Genomic DNA, 26,725 nt, shown 5'->3' on the forward strand with positions numbered 1-26,725 from the left:
TAATTCTGTTCTTTTTTGTAGTTTCAACCAATTTGCCTGGTACTGAAGTTAGGCTTAGTGGCCTGTAATTGCCAAGATCATCTCTCGAGCCTTTTTTAAAAACCGGTTTTATATTAGCTATCCTCCAGTCATCAGGTACAGAGGCTGATTTAAGTGACAGGTTACATACCATAGTTAATAGTTGTGCAAGTTCACATCTCAGGCCTTTCAGAACTCTTGGGTGAATACCATCTGGTGCTGGTGACTTATTACTGTTTAATTTATCAATTGGTTCCAAAACCTTATCTACTGACACTTAAGTCTGGTGCAGTTCCTCAGATTTGTCACCTGAAAGAGTGGCTCAGAAGTGGGAATCTCTTTCACATCATCTGCAATAAAGACTGATGCAGAGAATTCATTTAGCTTCTCTGCAATTCAGAGACAGAATTGAAAAGTAGTCTTAACTTGTACTGGTGTACTTAGGAATTGCAGGGAAGAGTAACCCACTTGAGTGCTGCACTACACAGAAAAGTTCAATTTGCTATAGTGACTGAGATCATTTAGTCTGGTATCCCTACCTCAAGCAATAGTCACTACAGTACCTCATACTTCAGAAGAGGATTTAAAAAAAACAACAATGCACCTCAGCTGCAAAATGTTAGACAGTGGAAAGGTGTGAGGAATCCCTTTCTAATCCCTAAAGACCTTTAGCTCTGTACTCTGAAGTAAGAGTTGGTCACAGTTGTTATTTTAGCCTGAGAAGTACTGATCACTTCTCACTAGGCTCCTCCAAATTTTCAGCAGCACAATCCACTTCCCTTTAACCATAAATGAAATATCCTAAATGTCCTAAATATGATCCAAGAGGAGAAATTTTGTATTAATGGATACTGTGACAATTATTGCACTGATGGCACAAGTGAACAGAAATAAAGTAATAAAACAATAAAGCTCTCAAAAGAAAATAGAACAGTTTTGCTTGTTTTTAGTATCCCAGTGACCTTCCTAGAATTAGATTTGCTGTCTACACAAGGAGTAGAAAGGGTGGAGACAGGAATGGGAAAGGTGGTTTGAATTAGACTATTAAAGGTGAGGTTGCCTCATATACAGACTTACACACACTCATTTCCCCAAAGCCTCCTATAAACTACAGACACCATGATAAATGCTTTTCATTTTGTAAACATTCTTTTGCTTTTCTGGAGTGTTTCCTTGTAACAAAAGCAAATATATGCTGCCAGAAATACTAAATGAGATTGGTCCTGCAGGAATCAGCACATTCTATCACAAACATCCAAATGAAAGAGCTGTTAAATGGCAAAAACACACACAGAAACGCTCTAATATTTCAGTCCTTCTTCTACAGGCTGATACAAATAGAAAAATTCATACACCTCTATTAAATATGTGAACAGGAAACACACCAAATGGAAATGCTGAATAACTTTTATACAATGGTTATCAAAAGGAAAAATTACAGATGGGGGAAACGGACATCCAACATCCAAAATGCAGCACTAACTAGAATGTCAGAACTCAGACACCACTTTCTTTTCACCACTAATAAATAACAAATCACCAATAAATTCTAGATTCTGAATCTCAAATGTTACCTCGGTTTCTCTCGTCTTTTCAGTGAATGAGTATTTTTCGATTCAACATACTCAAGGCAGCAAAAACAAAGAATACACTGAACAAGCTAAATCACAGAATCATAGAGGATTAGGGTTGGAAGAGACCTAGGGAGGTCATCTTGTCCAACCCCCTGCTCAAAGCAGGACCAACACCAACTAAATCATCCCAGCCAGGGCTTTGTCAAGCTGGGCCTTAAAAATCTCTAAGGATGAAGATTCCACCACCTCCTTAGGTAACCCATTCCAGTGCTTCACCACCCTCCTAGCGAAATAGTTTTTCCGAATATTCAACCTAGACCTCTGCCACTGCAACTTGAGACCACTGCTCCTTGTTCTGTCATCTGCCACTACCCTCCCCGCTTCAGGTAGTTGAAAGCAGCTATCAAATCCCCCCTCACTCTTCTCTTCTACAGACTACAAGCCCAGTTCCCTTAGTCCCTCCTCTTAAGTCATGTGCCCAAGCCTCCTGATCATTTTCGTTGCCCTGCGCTGGACTCTCTCCATTTGTCCATATCCTTTCTGTAGTGGAGGGCCCAAAACTGGACGTAATACTCCAGATGTGGCCTCACCAGTGCCTCTGGTCTCTGGCCTCTTCATTATCTTGTCATATTTCACAAGATTTACATGTGCTAAGAAGATTCTATTCACCACCTTAAATATTTTCACTCAAATAAAACAATATACTGTAAATCCTGAAGTTGGAGTACGATACACAAAGGAAAAACTGTGTTCTTTATTCACTCTGCAGAAGTGCGGCCTACCATCCCCCATCAAAGCGTTGTATCGATTTAGATATTACACATCTAAGTAGATTTATTAAGGAATAGATTTAAAGATTAATTCATTTGTCAGAAACAACAAAATAAAAGCAAGGATGGGATTACCTCAGAAGACACTAACCCCATGAAGGTCTGACCAAGACTACAAACAGACCTACTAAGACAACAAAACCTTAAGTCACTGAATTGGTAAATATCACTTCTAAATCATTTTCAGAAACCAGGAAACTTAAGTGAATCCAATTGGTGCTCTCAATTCACTGCAACAAGACATAAGGCAGTCCTTAAAAATTATTACTTAGTTCGTCTTTGAGTGTCCTCTGCTTATCCCCACTCTGTACAGCCCCGACCTATGACATAACTACTCTGAGAACTCAGTGCAGTTTTATATTAGACTAGTCTTATATTTGAAATATGGCACCATTCATAAGTATTAGTTTCCCATTAAAGACATTTGTAAAGAATTAGAGATAATTATTTATAGTACTACAGCTATTTTGGTCTGATTGTTTAAACATTTCCTCTAATGGCTTTCCAGAAGAGACTGAAAGTAAGCATCCACAGTCATTGCTATAAGCACGATACATCAAAATTAATCTGGCGCTTGTGTCAGATTTGGCAGTCATACTCAATAAACTGTTTCAGCCATGATGCAGCCATGGCTGACAATTCTCAGAGAGAGAACTGGGCATAAAGCTTCCTATGCCTCATTACAGCACTACACTAGTCAATATATTGTACACCGGCTGGCTATCTATCATCACTAGTCCCATCATGCATTACAACAGTCTGCAAATAAACTAACTGCCCTCTAGAATCACCTCCAAGAGCTTATTTGAATGAAAAATGCTTGAAAGCAGAAATTCTCAAATTATTGGGAGAATCTTTGGAAAAAAACAAAACAAACCAGAGTTAATGAGTTATATTTCACAGAAATCAGGGAAAAACACAAATATGTATAGAGGAGTTTAAAGTAGCCAATTTGGATTCTGTTAATGAGCACATCCTCACTAAACCACAACTGTGTAACCCATGAAATCTCATACTGACATTTCATTGCTTTTTTAAAGTTCTCGATTTCATCGTGCTCCTCAAATCATCTTGCCAACAATGATTATCAAAAACTCGAGAGCCGCTGGAGAATAAGTTCTGTTTGCTTTGCCCATCTATTGGAATTCTGTAGACAGCAGTCTCGAATTACAAAAAAGGATCCTATCTAGGTAACTCATTTATTCTCGGTTTGTATTGTTCTGTATTTAACAAGGTTGCGCATAATCATTTGAAGACATGCAAATCATTTTTATTTTGTGTTTTACCTAGGATATTAAGTGCTGCCTTCTCCTTTATCTTGTTAGCAGAAGTCATAACATCTTTTTTCATAAGCCAAGATAAATTTAACACACATTCATTGGTTTCTAAGAAAAAAGTCACTGGGATCAAATTATACCTAAAAGTACATTTAATTCCCTGGGTTCTCCAAATCATATTCAAAGAGCCTTACTTCACCCTGATAAGGACTTCAGCTTTCCCTGACTGATTACTAAAATGACTGGGTTTTTTAATAATTATTTATCTTCTCTTTCACAAACTACCTTAAAAGGACACTGCTTTTTATTGGTTTGTTATTCTGGAGTTACTACTCCGTCACTGTTAGTAAAACCTTATTAGACCCTTGAAAATAAGACACCTTCCTCTTCCTTTTCTATCTGACAAACCAAGAATTTTCCTCCCATGCTTTTAAAAGAACTTTGTGTGTGTTTATCTCTTACTTTGTGTGCACACACACCAGCTCAGCTTAGAGAATAAACTTTATTAGTAAACAGCTGCAGCAGGGCTAGCAGAGGGAGCACAGGGTCTTTTGCCTGAAATTCATGATTGTCTGATGGTGTATTTTGCTTTGTTTTGATTGGAGGGCAGGGGGAACCAAAGTGGTTATTAAAATTACTTAGAATCAAAAGAACATTTTCCATCAGATTATAGCAATTTGAAAGTCAGTCAAATATGAAACCTAAACTATTTAACAGCATTCTCTTTAAACACCCCCAAACTACTTACATTTCCATAATAACTTGATTATAATCTTTACTAAATGACCAAATTGTGTTTTTATTCTACTCATTATTAAAGCCACATTTAACAGATACATTGGGTATTCTTCTTCAAACCCTTGGTAAAGCAATTAAATGATCAGCTGTGAAGATATGCAGATGAACAGTGACCACCTATAAGCACCAAATATTCCAAGTAGCTCCACCATTTGTCAAGATCTTGACTTACATTAGTTCATCAGATAACAATACTGAAAATAAATCTTGGGAAACCTGTCAAAAGAAAGCTGAATAAATACAACAAAAGATAAAGGGGAAAAAAATGGCATCACGGTTAGAACTTCATTTAAGACTAACGGGGTAAAAAAGAGTGAAGGCACCACTTTAAAACTAATGTACTTTGTAAATGAAAGTGAGAAATGAGCAAAAACGAACAAGCAATTTACTTCTGCTTCATACAAGCCTTGATTAGTAAACACATTAGATGCATGCTATGATGATTTCACTACACCTCTACCCTAATATAACACAAATTCCGATATAACACAGTAAAGCAGCACTCCGGGGGGGCGGGGATGTGTGCTCCAGCGGATCAAAGCAAGTTCGATATAACAGTTTCACCTATAATGTGGTAAGATTTTTTGGCTCCCGAGGACAGCGCTATATCGGGGTAGAGGTATTTTGTTTATCTAAATTACCCTGTCTTTCAATAATCTTCTGTATCTTCTACATAAAGACACAATGACAAAGAACATACACAATACATTCACATTAGTAAATGATGAGATCTAGCAGAATGCTGTAAACTCACTTTCAGAATGAGTCCTCAACTAGCCATGTAAATGTAGAAAGCTCAGTGGTTTGAGCTTTGGTCTGCTAAAAACAAGGTTGTAAGTTCAATCCTTAAGGGAGCCATTTAGGGATCTGGGGCAAAAAAAAACATAAAAATTCAACAACAACAAAAACACTGTCAGGGACAGTATTTGGTCCTGCTAGTGAAGGCGGGGACTGGACTCGATGACCTTTCAAAGTTCTCCTTCCAGTTCTATGAGATAGGTATAAAATTAAGATACTAGCCATTTACTCCCATACCACCAGAATGAATAAACAAACAGTTTAAAAAAAAAAAAGGGCAGGGAGGAGGGATGGCTCAGTGGTTTGAGCATTGGCCTGCTAGACTCAGGGCTGAGAGTTCAATCCTTGAGGGGGCCATCTAGGGATCTGGGGCAAAAATCTTTTGGATGATTTAATTGTGGATTGGTCCTGCTTTGTGCAGAGGGTTGGACTAGATGAACTCCTGAGGTCCCTTCCAACCCTGGTATTCTAACATTAGAAAATACTCTCTAACTCTGCTATCAACACTTTCACAATAAGGACCATACAGACACAATGCAACTACTATTGTGCTACATATAAGAATAATAAATATAATTCAAGATAAATAAGAAAAAGGAACAAGATTCTGAACTGCATCAATAAAACCACTAGGCATCCCGTAATGTACAGTAGACTGTGTTACACGAAAAGAGAAACATCCCATACAATGCCGCCTGGTCTTGGAGAGTGGCAGCAGCAAGGAACCTCTGTCCCTAGATCCAGCTCAGCCTCCAGGAAGTGACGGAAAATAATGCAGAATGAGCAAATAATTAAGGTTCACTCCAGCAGCCTATCAACAACATTCATTATTCATCCCTAATATTGTTTAATTTAAAAGACAGACTTAAATAGCACTGGCCCAATCTGTTCTACAACTTTGACAAGCACAAGGCTCTCACAACTCATGTCTATTAAGAAGCGCAGGTGTCCAATACCTTCTATGCACAATTTGGAACACGCTAACTTAACTGAGCCCTGAAGTACTGTTAGTAAAGTTCATAAATCCAGACTTTGAACTGTTCAAAAACTATATTCCTAATTCTCTTCTCCATTTTTCCTTTCACTGTTTGAATAAATCAAGTGCTGACCAAGAATAGTTTTTTTTAGAAATTCTGAGAGCATGACATGCTACATAAAATAGGAATATATTTTTAAGCATCAGTAAGGTTGCCACAGAAAATCTAGCAAACAAATCAAAACAGGACCCTTTGCAAGAGACACTAATGACTGAGCAAAGAATGTAAAATGGGATATCCTATTTTTCATATGGGCCTCAGTTTGTGGATGTCCGATTAACATGGGCTTCTCCATTTTGCCCCCCTTCTAACCAGGGCTACTAAGGAAGGGGATACTTGCTTTCTTTTCTCCTTCCATCCCTCCTGCTAGAAAGGTCATGGAACTTTTCAACCTGCTTGCCTGGAGATGGGAGTACTCTCTCTACTCCCCAGGAGAAAGTCCTCACGGTCCTCCTGTCCACTGACAGAAAAAGGATGAGGAAGTTTCTCCATTTCATCCTTTACTCCTGCTACATACCACAGTGATGAGTACAATAGAAATGCCTTTACATCAATATATCTTTTACTCTCAAAAGGATATATCTACACAGCAACTACACACCCATGGCTGGCCTGTGCCTGACAATTCAGGTTCCCAGGGTCTGGGTTCCCAGGCTGCTTCACTGATATGTAGACTTCCAGTCTTGAGCTGGAGCCCAGGCTCTAGGACCCTGGCTAGGGGGGAGGGTCCCAGAGCTCGGACTCCAGCCAAAGCCCATAAGTCTACACAGCAATGAAAGAGCCCCACAGCCCGACCCTCATGAGCCTGAGTCAGCTGGCAGGGGCCAACTGTGGGTTTTCCCTTTGTTGTGTAGACAAAACCACAGCTTTCCAAACAGTTGAGTGAAGTTTAGAAGAATGTGAACTGTTTCACTTGTGCATTTCACTAAGCACAAAGCACAGAGCAAAAGAATGAGGCAAATTTAATTTCAGCTAAATCACGGTTGGGACTCACCCACTAGCCAGCAAGGGAAGTGGGCTTCTTTTCTAACCATGATATTTTGGTGCCACATAAATTACTCTCTGTATTTTTTCTCTGCCAAAACTGGAACTAGCAATGGCAAATTACTGTGCATACACCTGAAGCTGAATGACAGAATAGCCCTTTAACTCTTTTTGCGCAGCTCCATGCAAGGTTCATGCAGCTCCCCCAATGTGAAATATCAACAGAATCCCCTCATGGTGGAGTAATACTGTCCCTTACTCTACAGTCAAGACAATCCCGTTATGCAAGCTCTCCACAAGAACTCTCATACTGCATCCACCTGAAAGCCCAAACACAACAGCAACACTTTTCCTAAACTATTTAATTTTACGGTCACAGAATTTGGACACGTCTGTTAAACATCAGTAAATACTTAAGTTCTATGGATCCATAGTAATTCCCTGGAGTGGCAGCATACTGCCAGCATAATAAAATGCTTTGTATAATCCATTCCCCACAGCGATCCCTTTTAGTGATGCATTTTTCCTAATGGTTATTGCCAGAGGCTTTAAACTACAAGGTAGTGGACAGTATAGTCTAGGGTCTCTGAACAGCATGAAAACCGTGAGTGTGGAAAACTACACATTTTAGATGTCACTGGTATAAAGAAGCGCAATACTTTTAGTAAAATAAGGTCCAACTCCAAATGGCCTCAGGATATAGAACAAGGAGTTCCACTCCCCGCTGTCAAAAGCCTTTGTTGCATCTAGCAACACAGTATGAAAAGGGGAAACAAATCTTTGACCTTCCACCTCAAATGGAAAAGTGTCCTTGCATTTCTGCCAGATTTGGTATTAAGTTCTCAGTAATTCTGCCTAACACGGCACAATGGATCTTAATAACCTATTTTCTCTTCTCAGCCTGGAGCTTATTTTCTCAGTGTTAGGGGTCTTTATCTTTTTGGTCAAAGAAATGGTAATCTTTCTATTGCAAAGTATGTTTTTTTCTTTGCATCCACAAACATTGAATGTAAAATAAGACACACCTGGTCCTGTTAGCGCACACATTTAAGAACTTCAGTAATTTACTTTGAAATCCTCTAAAACAATGGTCCTTAGACCATTGCAGACCATTACTTAAAATATAGATTCTCTCTAACCCAATCCTACACCCTCCCTGAAGTAATTAAGAGTACCCTAATTCATGAAAAAGTGATAATACGATGAAATTAAGACAACATGGTGCAAATACATTAATTTTAAGGCAATTGGTGCATCTGCTTGGTTGCAAATTTTCATTTAATTTTGTGCTCTTCATTTCCTTTCTCAGTCCGTAGAACTTCATATTTGTTAGTAGTTTCCCTTGTTACCAGCAATCCCCACTGCTTTAATCTCTTCAAACTTTCTAAAGCTTGGTTCTGTCCTCCAGTGTTTAATTGTCCATCATATTTTAGTTTCATCTGCATATTTGATCATGGTTGAATTTATACCAAAAAAACCTTGGTAGGAAGCAGTTCTGAGGGGAAATATTTGGATTTTTCTTCTTCCTGTGAGTTTAGCTGATCATAAAACCTTCAGAAATCCTGACATACCCTAGAGCAGGCTACAACTGGCAGGAAGCGTCACTTTGAAGGCTGATGGTTGACTTACTATTGTGACAAAAGCAGCTCCACATCTCTCAGAATGCAGCTTGGTGAATCACCCACAGTGTTCCCACAAACCACCAGTGGTCGAGGCACCAGAGTTAGAGAACAATTTATCTAAATGACTTTTCTCTTCACTGGTAACAGATCACAGAATCATAGAATATCAGGGTTGGAAGGGACCTCAGGGGGTCACCTAGTCCAACCCCCTGCTTAAAGCAGGACCAATTCCCAACTAAATCATCCCAGCCAGAGTTTTGTCAAGCCTGACCTTAAAAACCTCTAAGGAAGAAGATTTCACCACCTCCCCAGATGGTATGACAAGCCCATTAAAATGTGCTAGTAAATTAGCCTTATTACAATTAGACATGTATGAGTTCTTATAAAAATTGCATAACTAATTTGCTATATCAGTTGTGTAAAGATCTCATATTTAATGATGTAAGTATAGTTTTCTTGGCTGGTGCATTATGAACTGAAGAGTCAATAACCTGCCATTCTGCTGCTCAGTAATACAGGATGTCTCATTTAGACTAAATATGGAACACTATATGCCTTTCTATTGGAGAAGTTTGAATCCATACATTGGCCAATTATCATTAAATTAGCCACGGTGGGCCAACAGAAAGCCACACCACAGCACTCTAACAGCCAACCTCAATAGATGGGCTTTGTAACGGCCTTTAACAGCAACAGATTCAGGCTATTCAGATCAAGGAGTGAGTGGATTCTGAAGTGGAGAGAACACCCTGTCGGCAACTACAGTTCTTATATACTAAGGGAGCTCCAGCTCAAACATCTCCAATGACTTCAGCTATGGCAATGCTGGACAGAAGGAGAAACAGTCTCTCTGTTGGGTAGACAGTTCCTCAAGCGACCGAATTCGCTCTTTTCCATTTCATTTCTAAATCGCTGTCTATGCAATTAAGCTCTCAATGCATACTTTGCATGATTCTAATACTGTTTTAAAAGATTATAGAATTTACATTATGAGGCAAATTTCCTCCTCCTGTTTAGATGTAGTCTTCAACAAGTTTGTTTGTTCTGATCTTAAACCCAATATAAGCAGTAGTAAAAGGATTTCTGGAATCAAGCTCCCATAGTTACAAAATTTACCAACTGTGTTAATTGTAGGGAAAATAGCTTATGGCCTGACATTCTGGCAACTCCTCTAAAGGAAGCAGCCCCCAGTGACAAAGCTGCTGGGCATAGAGGAGAGTGGACCTTGTGCAGGGAGGATTTACTCCAGCCAACAACTGAATTAAAGATCTACTTCATTCTATTACTGTGCTGGCCAGAGCTCTCATTTTTCCATATCTTCTACTTCCTTTTACCTCCGAAATGAAACACAATCACAACAGGTGCACCACAGACCCCAGATAGCGTGCAATGAGAACAGAACATGCACACAAGAAAAGATCGGCAAAATCTGCTATTCTTTCAGGGCTGAGATTTATGTCAGACACAATCATGGAATTTTATTCTGTATGAGGAGCTTCAGCGCTTCATATTATTGATTTAATTTTTAAGGCTGATAGCAAATTAAAATTTAAGATTCAGCCTCCCAATTTCAGCAAAGCTTAATGTTTCAGTAGAGAGTGAATTAACCACAGAAAGCTGGGTCAGGTCTACGAAAGCCAAAGGGACATGACGCTTTTACAAACAGCACTACAATGTTTCCAACATTTAAGGTGTACAAGTACTGGCATTTTGCATTTAAACCCGTATAGCTGGCAGCACAATAACTGTGGAGACAAGAATTGCCTTCTCTCTACATAAAAGCACAGATGACATTTAAAATTAGATAATGCATGGACACTCCACTCAGAAATTCTGTTCTGAGACCATGCAAATTTGCACAAAGTCTAAGATGCTAACATAGATCCCCCACAGAACTGCAAGCAACAGGTACCCTCTTCAGTTGCACTATTTTAAATAAGCACCACCTCAACAAGCAAAATGGAAGATTATCTTCTTTGCTGCCTCAACTCTGCACTGAATTTTACGGAGTAATGTTTTTAAAAGTCCCTGCTAGAGGGCTGATGTTCATTCAAACTGTGTAAACTGCATCTGACATGTTAGCGTTGGCATGCACAGCAACTCAAGCAAAAATCAACCAATGCCCAGAGCTATCTTAGAGTGAGGTTGTGTCTAATACATCTTAGTAACTATAGGGGTGACAACACGATACCAAAAGCTCACCAGGCAATACAGAGAAAACCTGGAAACATTACCGACTGAGAATTATTCTCCCATTACCTATACTCAGGATGGTCCCCGGGGGGGTGGGGGGAGAAGGGAAAGAAAGGAAGTTTAAATAGAAATTTCTAATAAGGGTCATTTTACATTGAGGACAGCATAAACAAATACATTCAAGCACACAGCACTCGAGGCCTCTTCTCCTACTTTCAGTCCTCACCTAAAAACTGTAATTATCACTGCAAAATTTATTCTTCCGTTCTATGCGACTGGCTTCTCCTTAGCTGCTCATTAAAAGCTTGTAGACAACCCTTTTTGACTGAACTGCTTGCTAGCAGTATTCATGAGTATCAATTCACACCTATGTATTGGCAAAATATATGTATAGAGAAGATATATTTGGTTTGGAAGAACTGACCCCATTTTGCTCATATTAAATTGCATATAGCATTCGTTAGTCTATACGGTGCCACAGGACTCTGTTACTTTTCACAGATCCAGACTAACACAGCTACCTCTCTATATAGCAGATGGCACTCAGCACCTAAAAGAATAATTAGATCCCAGCGTTCCAGACTATCAAATGAGATACTTGCCCACAGATCACAATTTTTATTTTAGAAGCCAAAATAGATTCAGAATTAATTTCTGCTTCCTTCCATTCACAAAGAATTCTCTATAAATACTGACTCCAAGATTGTGGGCAAAGTACTGCCCCATCCTTGAAAATCACACAAAGTCAAATCCCATGGATAAAGTTTCTTAGGTCTCATCTACACTACAGAATTTTGCCATGCCAAACAATACTATGTTTTGCACAACTAATCTTAGCCCTGCTGCAAAAAAACACTCTTACATTATGCTAGCCCGTAACATTATAGTGCTAGAATAGTCCACAAGGACGGTCAAATTAGCTTGCACATTACAACTAGCCCTGCACCACTGTCTTTTGCATTGCTTTACTATGAATGTGGAGATATATGCAAAGGAATATGATCGATAGTGCCAGTTAAACACAAGCCAATACTAACTTAAATATACCCAGTTAAACTCTCCATTACAGGCAAGGCTCCAGCAGGATACCAAACATAAGAAAATCTCCACCTTAAATGAATTACTAGACAAAGATTCATGTGTGACCTTAAGTAAGGCTGACTATTCTTTCCAAAAGTCACCGTCTGGAGTACATACAGAACATCCAAAAACTAACAGATAAATACTTAGACCATTACAAAGGAGGAATTTCTCACACAATTATTACAAGATTATAGAGGATTCTCAGGGCTGGAAGTGAAAATATAAAAGTTATCAGGAAAACTGAACATCCACTTGATTATGGCTACAGAAAGATTAAGGCCTAGATTCCAGAGTAAGAGGCTACAGTCTGGTCTACTGTACAGACCTATATTAAAATAGGTATGTTGCTCAGGGGAGCGAAAAAGCCAAACACCTGAGCAATGGAGTTATACTGATCTAACCCCCAAGGTAGACAGTGCTATGTTGGCCAGAGAGATTCTCCTGTCAACACAGCGACCGCCTCCCAGAGTGGTGACTTACCTATGCTGATGGGAGAGCTCTCACCCGTTAGATTAGAGCATCTTCATTCAAGTGCTACAGTGACACCACAGCATCAGTGAAGCTGCGCCGATGCAGTGTTTTAAGTGTAGACTAGCCCTAGGTAACATCAAGATGTTATAGATGTACTTATTCAGTGGCCCAGTGATTATAACAATACAGGGAAACAAATCAATGATTTACACCGAGATCCACTTAAAAAAATGAAATTACAAACTTAATACTGATCTTTTAAACAGTATCAGAGGGGTAGCCGTGTTAGTCTGGATCTGTAAAAGCAGCAAAGAATCCTGTGGCACCTTATAGACTAACAGACATTTTGGAGCATCAGCTTTCGTGGGTGAATATCCACTTCATCAGATGCATGTAGTGGAAATTTCCAGGGGCAGGTATATATATGCAGGCAAGCTAGAGATAATGAGGTAGTTCAATGAGGGAGGATGAGGCCCGTTCTAGCAGTTGAGGTGTGAAAACCAAGGGAGGAGAAACTGGTTCTGTAACTGGCAAGCCATTCACAGTCTGTTTAATCCTGAGCTGATGGTGTCAAATTTGCAGATGAACTGAAGCTCAGCAGTTTCTCTTTGAAGTCTGGTCCTGAAGTTTTTTTGCTGCAGGATGGCCACCTAAAGGTCTGCTATTGTGTGGCCAGGGAGGTTGAAGTGTTCTCCTACAGGTTTTTGTATGTTGCCATTCTTAATATCTGATTTGCGTCTGTTTATCCTTTTCCGTAGCGACTGTCCAGTTTGGCCGATATACACAGCAGAGGGGCATTGCTGGCATATGATGGCGTATATTACATCGGTGGATGTGCAGGTGAATGAACCAGTGATGGTATGGTTGATCTGGTTAGGTCTTGTGATGGTGTCACTGGTGTAGATATGTGGGCAGAGTTGGCATCGAGGTTTGTTGCACGGATTGGTTCCTGATTGAACTGACCTCGTTATCTCTAGCTTGCTTGCTAGCATATATATACCTGCCCCTGGATATTTCTACCACATGCATCTGAAGAAGTGGGTATTCACCCACGAAAGCTCATGCTCCAAAACGTCTGTTAGTCTATAAGGTGCCACAGGATTCTTTGCTGCTTTTACAGATCCAGACTAACACGGCTACCCCTCTGATACTGCACCATAGTAACTCTAACTCAGGAACCAATCCATACAACATACCTCGATGCCAACTCTGCCCACATATCTACACCAGTGACACCATCACAGGACCTAACCAGATCAGCCACAACATCACCGGTTCATTCACCTGCACGTCCACCAGTGTAATATACGCCATCATATGCCAGCAATGCCCCTCTGCTATGTACATCGGCCAAACTGAACAGTCTCTACGGAAAAGGATAAATGGACACAAATCAGATATTAGGAATGGCAACATATAAAAACCTATAGAAGAACACTTCAACCTCCCTGGCCACACAATAGCAGACCTTAAGGTGGCCATCCTGCAGCAAAAAAACTTCAGGACCAGACTTCAAAGAGAAACTGCTGAGCTTCAGTTCATCTGCAAATTTGACACCATCAGCTCAGGATTAAACAAAGAATGTGAATGGCTTGCCAACTACAGAACCAGTTTCTCCTCCCTTGGTTTTCACACCTCAACTGCTAGAACGGGGCCTCATCCTCCCTGATTGAACTACCTCAGTATCTCTAGCTTGCCTGCATATATATACCTACCCCTGGAAATTTCCACTACATGCATCTGACGAAGTGGGTATTCACCCACGAAAGCTCATGCTCCAAAACGTCTGTTAGTCTATAAGGTGCCATAGGATTCTTTGCTGCTTTTAAACAGTGATCATTTTGTAATTAAGAAAACCTGGTTAATTTTACTTATAAAAGAATGCAAGTCTAGGAGTCAAAGAACAACAGGCACCTGATATGCATTGACATGAATTCTTCATGCAATGGGGACGCACAGCGGACTGCAAGAGATTCTGGCAACAGACATTTCCCATTCCTTGCTTCCAGGGGCAAGTTCCTTCCCTATGTCACACGCTGAGCTTCCACTACAGATCATAAAATCACATAACTTAATAACATAAGCATGGGTGTGACACTCTGTAGCTTCTGTTGGCCGAGCTCACCACACAGCCCACAGGCTCCCTGTGTCTGTCCCTACCTCACAAGCTCCCTTGTGTGGTACCCTCCCATGACCTCCTTCATCAGGAAATCCCTGGAACTCCTCACAAGCCTCCCGTTCTTCCCCCCACCCCCATACACACAATTCTTCTCTATCTGGGAGTTGTCATTCAATGTCAACACGTTAACCTCTACTGGGAGGATGGGCAGACTTGAGATGGGGTTTATTGTTAAACTGGAAGAAGTTAATGAGCCCATCTACATGTTGTTCGACCTACAGATTCTACAAACAGTTGCAGAGGTATTTGAGGCTGAGGCTGTGACTGGCAGGATCTTTCATATGTCTCCCTTTTTTCCCTTTTCGGTTCTCCAGTTTCTCCCAAAATCAACGAACTTTTGTCTGAAATTTTGGAACAAACAGAATGAGGCATTTAAAAGTTATCACCTTATATACAGACAGACAAACACACAGAGAAATGCCCCTGATTAAAGAATAAGGCTTTCGGAAGCTTGGTCAATGATCAAAGTAGCAGGACAGATGTTTAACCCCCAACCTACGTAGATAAAAATCCCAGTTTCTTGTACTTGGATTGACATAGAGCATATTATTCTCCAGGGCAACCAAATTCTCTCTGACGTGACTGCACAAACAGCCCCTTCCCCAAAATCAAGTAATTTCAAATACATATTCCTTTTCATTAGATAACACACACTGTTCAAAAAGACTAGGAGTACTTGTGGCACCTTAGACACTAACAAATTTATTGTTGCATAAGCTTTCGTGGGCTATAGCTCACTTCTTCGGATGCATGTAGTGGAAAATACAGAAGGAAGATATATATACACACACAGGGAACATGAAACAATGGGTGTTACCATACACATTATAAGGAGAGTGATTAGTTAAGGTGAGCTGTTGTTAGCAGGAGAGAAAAATAACTCTTTGTACTGGTAATGAAAATGGCCCATTTCCAGCACTTGACAAGGAGATAAGGAACTGGAAGGGGAGGGGGGTGAGAAGCATGAGGAAATAGTTTTACTTTGTGTAATGGCCCATCCACTCCCAGTCTTTATTCAAACCTAATTTAATGGTGTCCAATTTGCAAATTAATTCCAATTCAGCAGTCTCTCAGAGTCTGTTTTTCAAGTTTTTTTGTTGTAATATTGCGACTCTCTGTTCAACTCACTTTACTGCTCTTAAGGTCCACGTGTTTTTACAGTTTCCTCAAACTAAATTTGGCATGTTCCTTTGATGTTAATGTAATCAAACTTTGTTAGGTCACTTTGTATGGAAATAATCTCTGCTTAAATTGTATTTAAAACAGAATATACCATTCCATGGAAAGTTTCAAGTCAAAATCCAAATGCAATTTTTCTATGAACTACAAGCTCACAAATTCCAGTGTCTGTATAGTTTCTTGTGCTAAGATTAAACAATGTATCTTGAATAGAGAGGAGAACAAGGAAGAGAAATCTTCAAAGCATCTTGATATTATTTCACATTAATATATAATCAGAAAAGGTTTATATTCACATATTACCCCATAATGAGTATATAAAACATTTGCCTAGTGTATTTGTCCTGAAATATATCAAGGTTAAACCACTGCTTAATATAACAATACAGAATGTTCACTTCAAGTATGCATCATTTACAACAGTAAGTGCCACCCTTCAGAATTTCAGGTTAAATTTTAGCTGAGTACTAACTACTAAGCTGTTCCAACTGCATTAATAGTCTGTACTTTCTGCTAACTCACAAAAATAATCTTCCGGAAACATGTTTCTAAACATAGCTGCTTTTTTTTTTTAAAATAAAAACACACTCATACAAAAAAAATGCAGCCTGTGCTGTTGAGGCAGTAAAAAAAATTCAAAACCTGTATTTGAATGAGTCTTCTATATGTAATATATAAAAATTATGTTGCCTCTGAAGCACAGAGGAAAATGCTCTGAATTAGGTACTGCCTGGATATATACATATTAAATACATATTTTTAACAGAGGGGATTTTACAATAAATCTCTTTAATTCTCTTCTCTGTCTGGTAATTCTGAACTAGTTTGATTTTTGCAAAATAATGTTTTTCAAAAACTACAGTGTTGGAAGAAATATTGTTAACCTGATAGTCAGCTCTTTTAGCATGAAGTATATAAATTAGAGAGAAACAAACACCAGCATATTGTTCTAAACTGCCAGATCACTACACATCATCATCCCTTCATCTGCCTACAAATAAAATTGTAATCTACACTAATTAAAAAGATAAACCTAGTGTCCAGATCCATAGGAGCAGACACTGTGGGTGTTCTGGGGCTGGAGCACCCATGGGGAAAAATTGGTGGGTGCTCTGCACCCATCAGCAGCTCCCCTCACTGCCCCGCCTCCACCTCCTCCACAGGCACACTGCGACCCCAGTTCTCCTCCTAGCTCCCAGCTCTTCCCACCACAGAACAGCTGTTTCGCAACAGCAAGCGCTGGGAGGGAGGGGGGTAATGTGGCATGCTCGAGGAAGAGGCAGGGCCGAGGTGGGGATTTGGGGAAAGAGTCCAATGGGGCAGGGAGGGGCGGAGTTGGGGCAGGGACTTTGGGGAAGGATTTGGAATGGGAGCGGGGCAGGGCTGGAGTCGGGCAGAGGGGTCAAGCACTCACCAGCACCGGGAAAAGTTGGCACCTATGTGACCAGATCAAGATGAGAGTTTTCAACAGAGCATTCTTATTAACCTGTCCCTAAGACTTGCAATCAACTTTTCACGGTGCAGAATTAATTCTGTGCAACTGCAAAAACTCTGTGCAGTTATTTATGATACTGCATCTTGGTTTTACCCAAAGTAATTTCCTAATTGCAGGGAGTTAGACATGTCTTGACTCTTGGCCAAAAGACACTCATAATTTGTTGGTTATGCATTACATCATTACCCGCTTTCAGAACAGACATTTAATTGGAGTTTCTGACAATCCATCTCCAGCTGTGCTCTCAAGCCCTAATGATTTGTGCTTTCTGATGAAATATACGTAATGACTTTTGTGTGCCCTATGAAAACATTACCATTAAATTCTGTGGCTACAGTTATTTGAATTAGGCTTTTATCCTTTTCCAGTAAATACTCTAAATGCATCGAACTGATTTAAAGATCTGCTGGTTTTTTAGCCGTTATCACATTGCTTCTCCATACAGCAGAAACAGGTTTCAAGTTAAACTCTAGAACTTATATAAAAGTTAGTATGATCAAGAAACATTCAACCCCTAAGTGTTCATTCACAATAATTTACTTACTGTTTTAGTGCAGCATTACCACAGTCTCTGGTTCAAATTCAGAGTGTAGGTTCATGTATACTACAACTTTCTTCAGACTCCCTGACCATGTACATGAATTTCAGGCTTGTCTACACATAGAAATTACATTGATTTAACTAAATCGGTTTCTAAATTGATTGTGATAAATCAGCATAATCTTCTTCAGCAGGCACTCTTAAAATTCTTTAAAGTGCAGTTAAAATAGATGTCTTGTAATTCAGTTATTGTAATATCATGGAAATCACAGCAAGATGTCTTGGGCTTCAATGCCCTCAAAAAGTAATTAAAATTATCCTTCTATGAAAACATATTTGAAACAAGTGGCTTTCCTTCACAATCAAAAATTTGTGTTTCCCTTCTCCAAATAAATACTTCTTAATATCTATATAAATGCAAACATAAAACTCCTCCATAACAGGGTAACAATGCTGTCATAAATTCATGTCAGGGCTCCTTGCTGGTAAGTAAATCAACATGTATTCAAACAACAGTCAGTGTATCACAGTAAAAAAATGTAACCAGTTTCTAGATGTTTAGTATATTCTGGGTTCAAGTTTCAGCAGAGAGTTTGGGCTCATCCCAAAGGCTGACACTGTAGTATGTTACTGTGGGGGGGGAGACACGAAGGTGCTCTTGTCTCAAGGGTCATCAAGCAAGCAAAGGCCTCTTCCGTCAATCTCTGGTGGTGGTTCTAGTGTATGTTAACATTTGCTCTGTTTGTGCTACTTCTTTTCCTCCCTGTAACCAAACTTATATAGGCTTCCCAGTGAAGAATTGGACATGCCAATATACGGCGTCTAGGATATCAAATGTTAGATTCCCATTTGCTGGAAATTCATAAAGGTTTTACTTTGAGATCGCAGTAACTACAGTTTAATGATTTTACTTCTGAATGCTCACATATTTATTTGAGCCAAGTAGAAATTACCCCTCTCCACTGATCATTATTATCAGCTCATACAGCCAGTCCCGCTCTGCTACTATACTACTTATTTGAAGAGGCTAACATTAATGGGAAGAAATTTAATATTTTACACTTCAGTCCAACTCCTAAAAATCTGAGTGAAAGTGCCAAGTTACATTTGAGAATTAAAAGCTTTAGCAAGTCTGGGGAACAAAGGAAGCTAAGAGATGTAAAGAATCCAGATAACTAAACAAGAATGTGAAGAAAACACAGCTATTTACTTATAATACCAGCCAATTTCTTCCTACAGAGATTATTGCCTTAGGAAGTGTCAAAGAGCATGGGACAAGATGGTGACTTAAGCGGAAAGCTCCAAGACTTTATAATTCCATTTGAGAGAGAGAGAGAGAGAGAGAGAGAGAGAGAGAGAGAGAAAGAGAGAGTGTGAGTGTTTGTTTTGGGGAAGGAGATTTAAAATCTCTGTTAGCCACATTGCAAGTGCTTTTTCTCTTGATCACACAGTAGTCTCCCTTATTAAGACTGTCTAGAGGCATTACTGTCTTCTAGCATCAAGGATAGCAGATGAAGGAGTAAAGATTAAGACCTCAATAAGCTCAGGAAATATATAAGATAGCTATGAGATTTGTACCTACTTCAATGTGGAACAATTAAAACAAACATCAGGTTTGCAAAGTTCTCTCCACCAATGCTTCAAAAAGGACAAGGAAAACACACTGCAGAGGCTATGACCCACATATCACTCAACATGGGAGATTTGTCCATAAAAGATGGCTCTATAATCACTCACTTCCTCATTGGCTAGAAGATTTGGAAAACCGAGCACATTACTACAATCTCACCTTCATCAGTTTCTCAGAAGCTAGTGAGATAGATTTTCACTGCCTTTCAACAAGCCTAAAAAAGATGCTTTAGTTCAAGGCAGGCTTTCCTGCAGGTAGTCATTGAATTGTTCCCTACTTCATCAAGTTCCAAATCTCAGGAGAGACAATGGGCTGGATCACCTCTGGAGATGTGTGTTCTACGTTCAATTTTAACGGTATACTCTCCTCTTTATGATTTGGCAGGCTATTCTGGGTCACATGGAGACCCAGGGAGCTAGGTAAATCTGTCTGGCTTGATATGTTTTATCTATTATGTCTAAGGATAAGGAAGTACTCAGCTACAAGTATCGTGGAGACAAAAATCAAAAAAGAAGAAAAAGGTCAGAAAATGTTTTAATTTTTTTCTTTATTTCAAAGAAGCCTGAGACTCAGATGGATAAAACTGAGTCAGATTTTAAGGCCATGAAGAACCATTATGATCATCTGGCCTATACAATGCAGGAGGTCAGACTATAGAACCTCACCCAATGATTCTTGTACCAAACACAATTATTTGTATTCAAGCTAAAAGATATCTTAGAAAGTCATTCAATCTTAAATTAAAAGATTTAAAGCGATGGAAAATCTATCACAGCCCTAGGTAAGGTGTTCCAAATGATAGCTACCCTCACTGGTAAATTTGCACTATATTTCCAGTTTGAATTTTTCTAGGTTGAACTATCACCCACTGGATCTTGTTATGCTAAATAAAAGAGCCCCTAGTATCAGATATCTTCTCCCTGGGTAGGTACTTATAAACTATGATCAAGTCACCTCTTCACATCTTTTTCAATAAATTATTCAGCTGAGCTCCTCAAGTCTCTCATTGCAGAGTGTTTCTAGAACTTGAATAATTCTTAAAGCAGTTCTTTGAATACACTCCAAATTTCAACATTCTTTCTGAAGTGTTAACGCCAAAAAGTAACATAATATTCCAACAGCGATCACATTGATATCTGTACTCAATATTCTCCTGTTTATAAATATTACGATCTTGTTATTCCTCCTAACAATAGAAGCACACTGGGAAACATGTTAAATATAGATTGATGTTAATCCTGCAGCAAAAAAACTTCAGGACCAGACTTCAAAGAGAAACTGCTGAGCTTCAGTTCATCTGCAAATTTGACACCATCAGCTCAGGATTGAACAAAGACTGTGAATGGCTTGCCAACTACAGAACCAGTTTCTCCTCTCTTGGTTTCCACACCTCAACTGCTAGAACAGGGCCTCATCCTCCCTGATTGAACTGACCTCGTTATCTCTAGCTTGCTTGCTAGCATATATATACCTGCCCCTGGATATTTCCACCACATGCATCTGAAGAAGTGGGTATTCACCCACGAAAGCTCATGCTCCAAAACGTCTGTTAGTCTATAAGGTGCCACAGGATTCTTTGCTGCTTTTACAGATCCAGACTAACACGGCTACCCCTCTGATGTTAATATCACGTTACTGTAGAGGAAAAATGGCTAGAGTTTGAAGAGGGGGTTGCGCTGCCACCAGGAGAGAGAATACCAGTATGTAAAACTAAACAAAAAAATTTAAAACCAATGTGGATAAGTGATGAGTTGCTAAGTTAACCTGAAACTTAAACAAAGAGCTCCAAAAATATCTCCAACTTTCCACTTTTGCTTTTATCATCTTTATACTCTAACCAGCCTTTTCAATCCTCCTTTGTACCCAAAATAAACTGAAAATAGTCAAAGGAGTAACATCAAATAAAGTGTACATTTTTTGCTGTCTCCACTACAAAAAAATACCACAGATGCCATTTATGAAAGTATAAAGCAACTCAAGGATGGTAAGGCAAATATAAAATATGCATTTACACATAAATATTTTTACACAGGTGAGATAAGACCTTTATAGTCAAACTAGGGGTGTTTTCAGGCACAATTTATAACACTTCATGCAACTTGCAGAAGGTTTTCTGTTTCACATAAATCCCTGAAGTACAATCCTTATGTATATAAACAAAACACATCCCTTTGTGCTCATTTTATTTGCCTTAAATTCTCTTTTTGGAAACTTTCAAGTCAAGACCAATGCTACAAGAAGCAGATCTTCCTTTATAACTGTTAACAGTAACTTTTATAAACTTTGGAAATAAACTGATTGATTTAATAAATATTCCTGTAATTAATTTTTATGACTGAAAGCAATATGTTCAAGTATGCATTCTATTGCTGGACTTTTCCTGGAGAACATTCTGTTGTTCAGTAAGGGCAGACAATGCAAGCTCCCTCCATAAATTACACCAAAAAGGAACATTAGTGAATCTTTTAAAAAGTAGGGCTTTTTCCTCTGAAAGGGCTGCCAGCTCAGCACCAACCATTATTTCCCCCTTTATAGTGTGCTGGGAGGTTTGTAGGCAGTCTTTTTAGGACCGTGATTCCATAGTCTGACTCAATGGCTACACTTACCTCAGCCAATAACCAGGATTTTCAACCATAATAAGGTGTCCCCTCCCTCTTGCACTTTCTGCTTTGGTTTCTTTTATTGAACCAAAACATTTTAGAGTCTCTTTATCCCCAGATTATCAACATGTTATTTGTCAGACTGTACAAACACAAATGGAATAGCCATATCAGTAATGATGTAACAAAGTTTCACTGAACTCTCATGCACTGCAATAAAGATTCTTTTCATGGAAATGGTAGCAGCAGAGGAGAGCATGCCCTGCACAGCAAATTCACACTGCATACATTTACAAAGCTGCCAGAAAAAGTGAATACTGGGTCACAAAGCAGGTCACCTGAAAACTCAGCATTATGCAAAATATGAACTGCATGCACTCAAAAGTCATCCAAATTACTTAAAGCCTCATACCAGAGTAACCTCACTGCGGCGAAAATCACTTTGTTTAAATTACGCAGGCAGCCCAAAACACTTCAATGCATTTTAGGTACTGTACAAAATGAATTAGATGCCTTAATGTATACACATGTTCATGGGTCTCAGGCCACACAGGCGTGTGGAAATCCCTGGTACAATTAGCAAAGAATCCTGTGGCACCTTATAGACTAACAGACGTTTTGGAGCATGAGCTTTCGTGGGTGAATACTCACTTCCTCAGATGCATGTATGCATCTGAGGAAGTGGGTATTCACCCACGAAAGCTCATGCTCCAAAACGTCTGTTAGTCTATAAGGTGCCACAGGATTCTTTGCTGCTTTTACAGATCCAGACTAACACGGCTACCCTCTGATACTGGTACAATTAAGGGGCAGAGAGGCCAAATATTCAACTATAATACAATGAGTACATTAAGGGATTACCGAACTTCTATGAATCAAAGGCACCCGGGTCCAGGAAGCAGGATACAAAACATAACCTATTTTACAAGTTGAGCAGGAAGGAAACATTAGGTCTCATATACACTAGAAAATGTAACTTTTTCCAGCTGCAATATAACTGTTAGGCACCATGGAAACCTGCTCTGAACAGGATTAGGTGATACATAGGTAGGGACACCTAAGTACTGTCTACACTAGCACTTACACATCATTACTACCACCACTGCAGCTTTACCATTTCTGGAAAATAGATACATTTTCTAGTGTACATGTACCTAGTCTGAACTAGCAAACTTCATAGCCGTAATTCACAGCTGGTGCAACTCCAGTGGTATAGCAAAGATAGAAGCGACAGTAAACATAAGACTTGGGTGTTTTTGACCCAGAGTATCATCTAACCCTGGGCAGAGCAGAGTTAAAGGACATGATGGTAAGAACACCAGCAGATGCCTGTGCCTTGTCCACACTGTAGTGCGACTGGTGGAACTGCACAAGCATTTTCCTCACAACCAGCTTTCCCTCCTACAGGATTGTTTGGAATCAGGCTTGATCCTGCGGAGGAAATTTGTCTGTGAAGTCCACATAGTACCTCTTTTCTGCTCCTTTGGGAGTGGGTTTACTGGTAGGCTGGGGTGTGGTGGATAAAGGATGGTCTCACTGTTTGGTAGGGCCACTCTGGTCAGTACCCAGACATGCAAGATATCAAGTAGCTGGTGTCGTTTATCTTGCACTTCCTCCAGTGGGATGTTGAGAGCACCAGCCAGTCTACAAAGCAGTTCTTAGAATTGTCAGTCGCCACTGGGGGGCAAAAAGGGAGTCAAAGACACTGCGGCATCTGGGGATGTCCAGGGGAAAATGATCTGGTTCTGGCAGTACCATTGGAGTCAGGCTAAGTGGTGCATCTTCTAATAGCAGTTAGGAACACCTATTCGATGATGGCCAAAGAGGGGAGAATTGGAGACTCTTCACAAGTAAAGTGGGAAGGTTCCGATGGTGGATACTCTAACCAGGATCCCCAGTATAGTCATCCCAGCGGTTCCAGTGGATGCTGAAAAGGGCCGCATGGAACAAGGTACCAAATGACCCCGCTGCTAGGTAAAAGGAGGATATTGCCATTGAGCTGGCAGGGCCTTGGGGTAGTGTCACTGTCAGTACAGGAGGGGCAGACCCTATGCTCCAGCCGAGTACTCTGAGCATAAGAAATCAGAGGCCAGTTCAACTGATGGTGCTAGCAGAACTGCAGGAGCCTCAGAGGAGCATGCTGGAAGACAGCCCGAAAGAGACAAGTCTATTGTAGGGGAACACATCCTCAGAGGAGGCAACGGTTTATGAGGGTACGGAGACCTCACCTAGCTAACGCAAACAGTTCATGAGGCATAGGGGCTGACCCTAGTCTTCCAGGTGTCACCAGTACATGCTCCTCAGTTGGAACCGGAATGGAGGACTGCCTTGAAACCAAAGATTCCCTTGACCTCAGCAGAGTCAACCCAGAACGAGTACAATGTTCGGTGGACAGAACTGATGGTCTGTGCAGCTTTTAGTCATCCTTGTGCACCTTGGAATGTGCCACTTCTCCATGGCCAGAACTCTTGGATGGAGCAATATCCTTCTTGGGCCCGAAAGGAAGACTTTATGTGCATGCTTCCTTGCTTCACAGCTAGGCCCCAACATGGGGTCCATGGTGCTGGTACCAGCGGAACTGGTCTGGAGCTCTGCAGTAGGAGGCATGCTCTTAGATTCCTCAGGCCGACGTACAAGGGAGTTCTCCAACCTGGATCCAACTGCGGCCTCATGGCAACCTCCATGAGGTGCTTCTTGAGGCAGAGAGCCTGGCCTTCTTGGGTACACGCTGGGAAGGAAAAGGAGATACTGTACCTGGATGCAACATGGATCTCTCCCATGGAGTAAAGGCAGAGTTGATTCTCATCTCTGATGGAGAATGAGCAAGGGCAGGAATCGCGGACCTGAACCCCGGCATCTTCACCATAATCCAGCACCCAGGCATGGGTGCTCGGGGGCAGAGGGAGACCTGTGAAAACGGAGACCCAAAGTCCTTCAAACCCTAAAAACAACTAACACTAAAAATACTACAAAAAATAACAAAATACTAACAGGAATAAAGGAGTCTTTTTTTCAGATTGTAGAAGTGCATCACAAGAGATGAGAGAACAGAAGAGGCTCCAACTCAGACCACGTGGCAATGAGAAGGAACCAAGGGTGCAGTTGGTCCACCCTGCCCTTTATCGCCTCGAACGAAACCATGAGGAGCAAGGGCACATGCATGGACCAACGCATGTGACTACTTTTAAAATCTCCAGCTCCAGTCGCATGGCACATGCATATAACCCTCAGGGGAATGCATTAGGGACCATCACTCGAAGAAGAATCTGAAAAATAGTGGAGTGCCTGCTAGTTGGCCGCTGGCAGCCACATTGGAGCCTATGTTCTCCCAACACCTTACTGCTTCTACAGCAGAAACAGGAGTAGCAGTTCTGGCAAAGATAAAGATAACACCATGCTACTGCACAGCACTACTTCTTCCACAACTACTTCAACTCCCTGAGAAGTACAGCAAAATATTTTATTATTATTACTATGGGTGGCAGCCTGGTCCAGAACCTGAGATCAGGGTAACAACGAGGAGTTCTCAAGGTCCATTCTTTGGCTCTGCCACTGATTCACTATGTGGCATTAGGCAAGTCACTTCCACTCTCTATCCCTCAGTTCCTCCGGCTGTAAAAAGGCAATAATGATACTGCCTTTTCTCCATCCCAGAGTTATGAACATGGTTGCTTTTACAGAGCTGAGTACTATACTATTTATTATAGATCTAACTATTGTATATAAATGTAAAAATACTGGATGAATTCACAACACAATTTTAGGAATTTACTTGAATAGTCAAGACACTCAGCATCTCCTAGCAATCTAATGTTTGTACAATGCTATGAACATGTAAACCATTATGTAAGATCAGTTATTAATTTTTCATAAGTATGGATATTTCAAAATACTGACAGCAAATGTTTCCCTCTCAAGCCAGGAAATGTTAGTTCATGTTGATACCACTGAAAACTCCTCCATGCAAGTCAAAACTGACCCCCAAACAAGCATCCTAATCCAGCACGCTAAAATCAGTGAAATACTGAAATCCACAGCTGTGTACAGCAGTAGTGTTATGCATCTGACAGTTTTATTTGTGTTACAGTTTATGCTTTCATTATGTTCTGTCACTTGGTACATGGAATTTGTGTTTAAGAGGATTCCACTGTATCATATCTAAGAGGTTTACAACAAAATCCAAATAGCTAAACTCTAAAATACACTGCATTACTAGATTTAAAGATTCACCGTAACCTGTTGCAGCAATGCTACATCAACCATCTTTTCACAAGGAGTTTCACCAACAAACTATATAAATTGTACCTGAAAGTTATCTTAAGCATGGATTAGACCAGGAGTTGGCAACCTTTCGGAAGTGGTGTGCCGAGTCTTCATTTATTCAATCTAATTTAAGGTTTCGCGTGCCAGTAATACA

The 26,725-nt window shown here is 40.1% G+C and overlaps 1 protein-coding gene across 15 annotated transcripts in view; it reads right to left on the reverse strand.

Moving 5' to 3' along the window:
* The window catches only part of PTPRF (protein tyrosine phosphatase receptor type F), a 628,470-nt gene that overhangs the window by 512,734 nt on the left and 89,011 nt on the right, over positions 1 to 26,725 (reverse strand). For 12 of the 15 annotated variants that reach the window (XM_050961098.1, XM_050961096.1, XM_050961094.1 and 9 more), the window contains exon 1: positions 5,252 to 5,357. The exons of 2 other annotated variants lie outside the window; for them this stretch is intronic. The gene's annotated coding sequence lies outside the window, so the exon portion shown is untranslated. Of the gene's footprint in view, positions 1 to 5,251; positions 5,358 to 26,725 lie in introns of those variants that run through there. One more of the 15 variants, XM_050961099.1, reaches the window with a different exon arrangement.

The sequence above is a fragment of the Gopherus flavomarginatus genome, chromosome 7 (genome assembly GCF_025201925.1).
Source record: "Gopherus flavomarginatus isolate rGopFla2 chromosome 7, rGopFla2.mat.asm, whole genome shotgun sequence".
NCBI lineage: Eukaryota > Metazoa > Chordata > Testudines > Testudinidae > Gopherus > Gopherus flavomarginatus.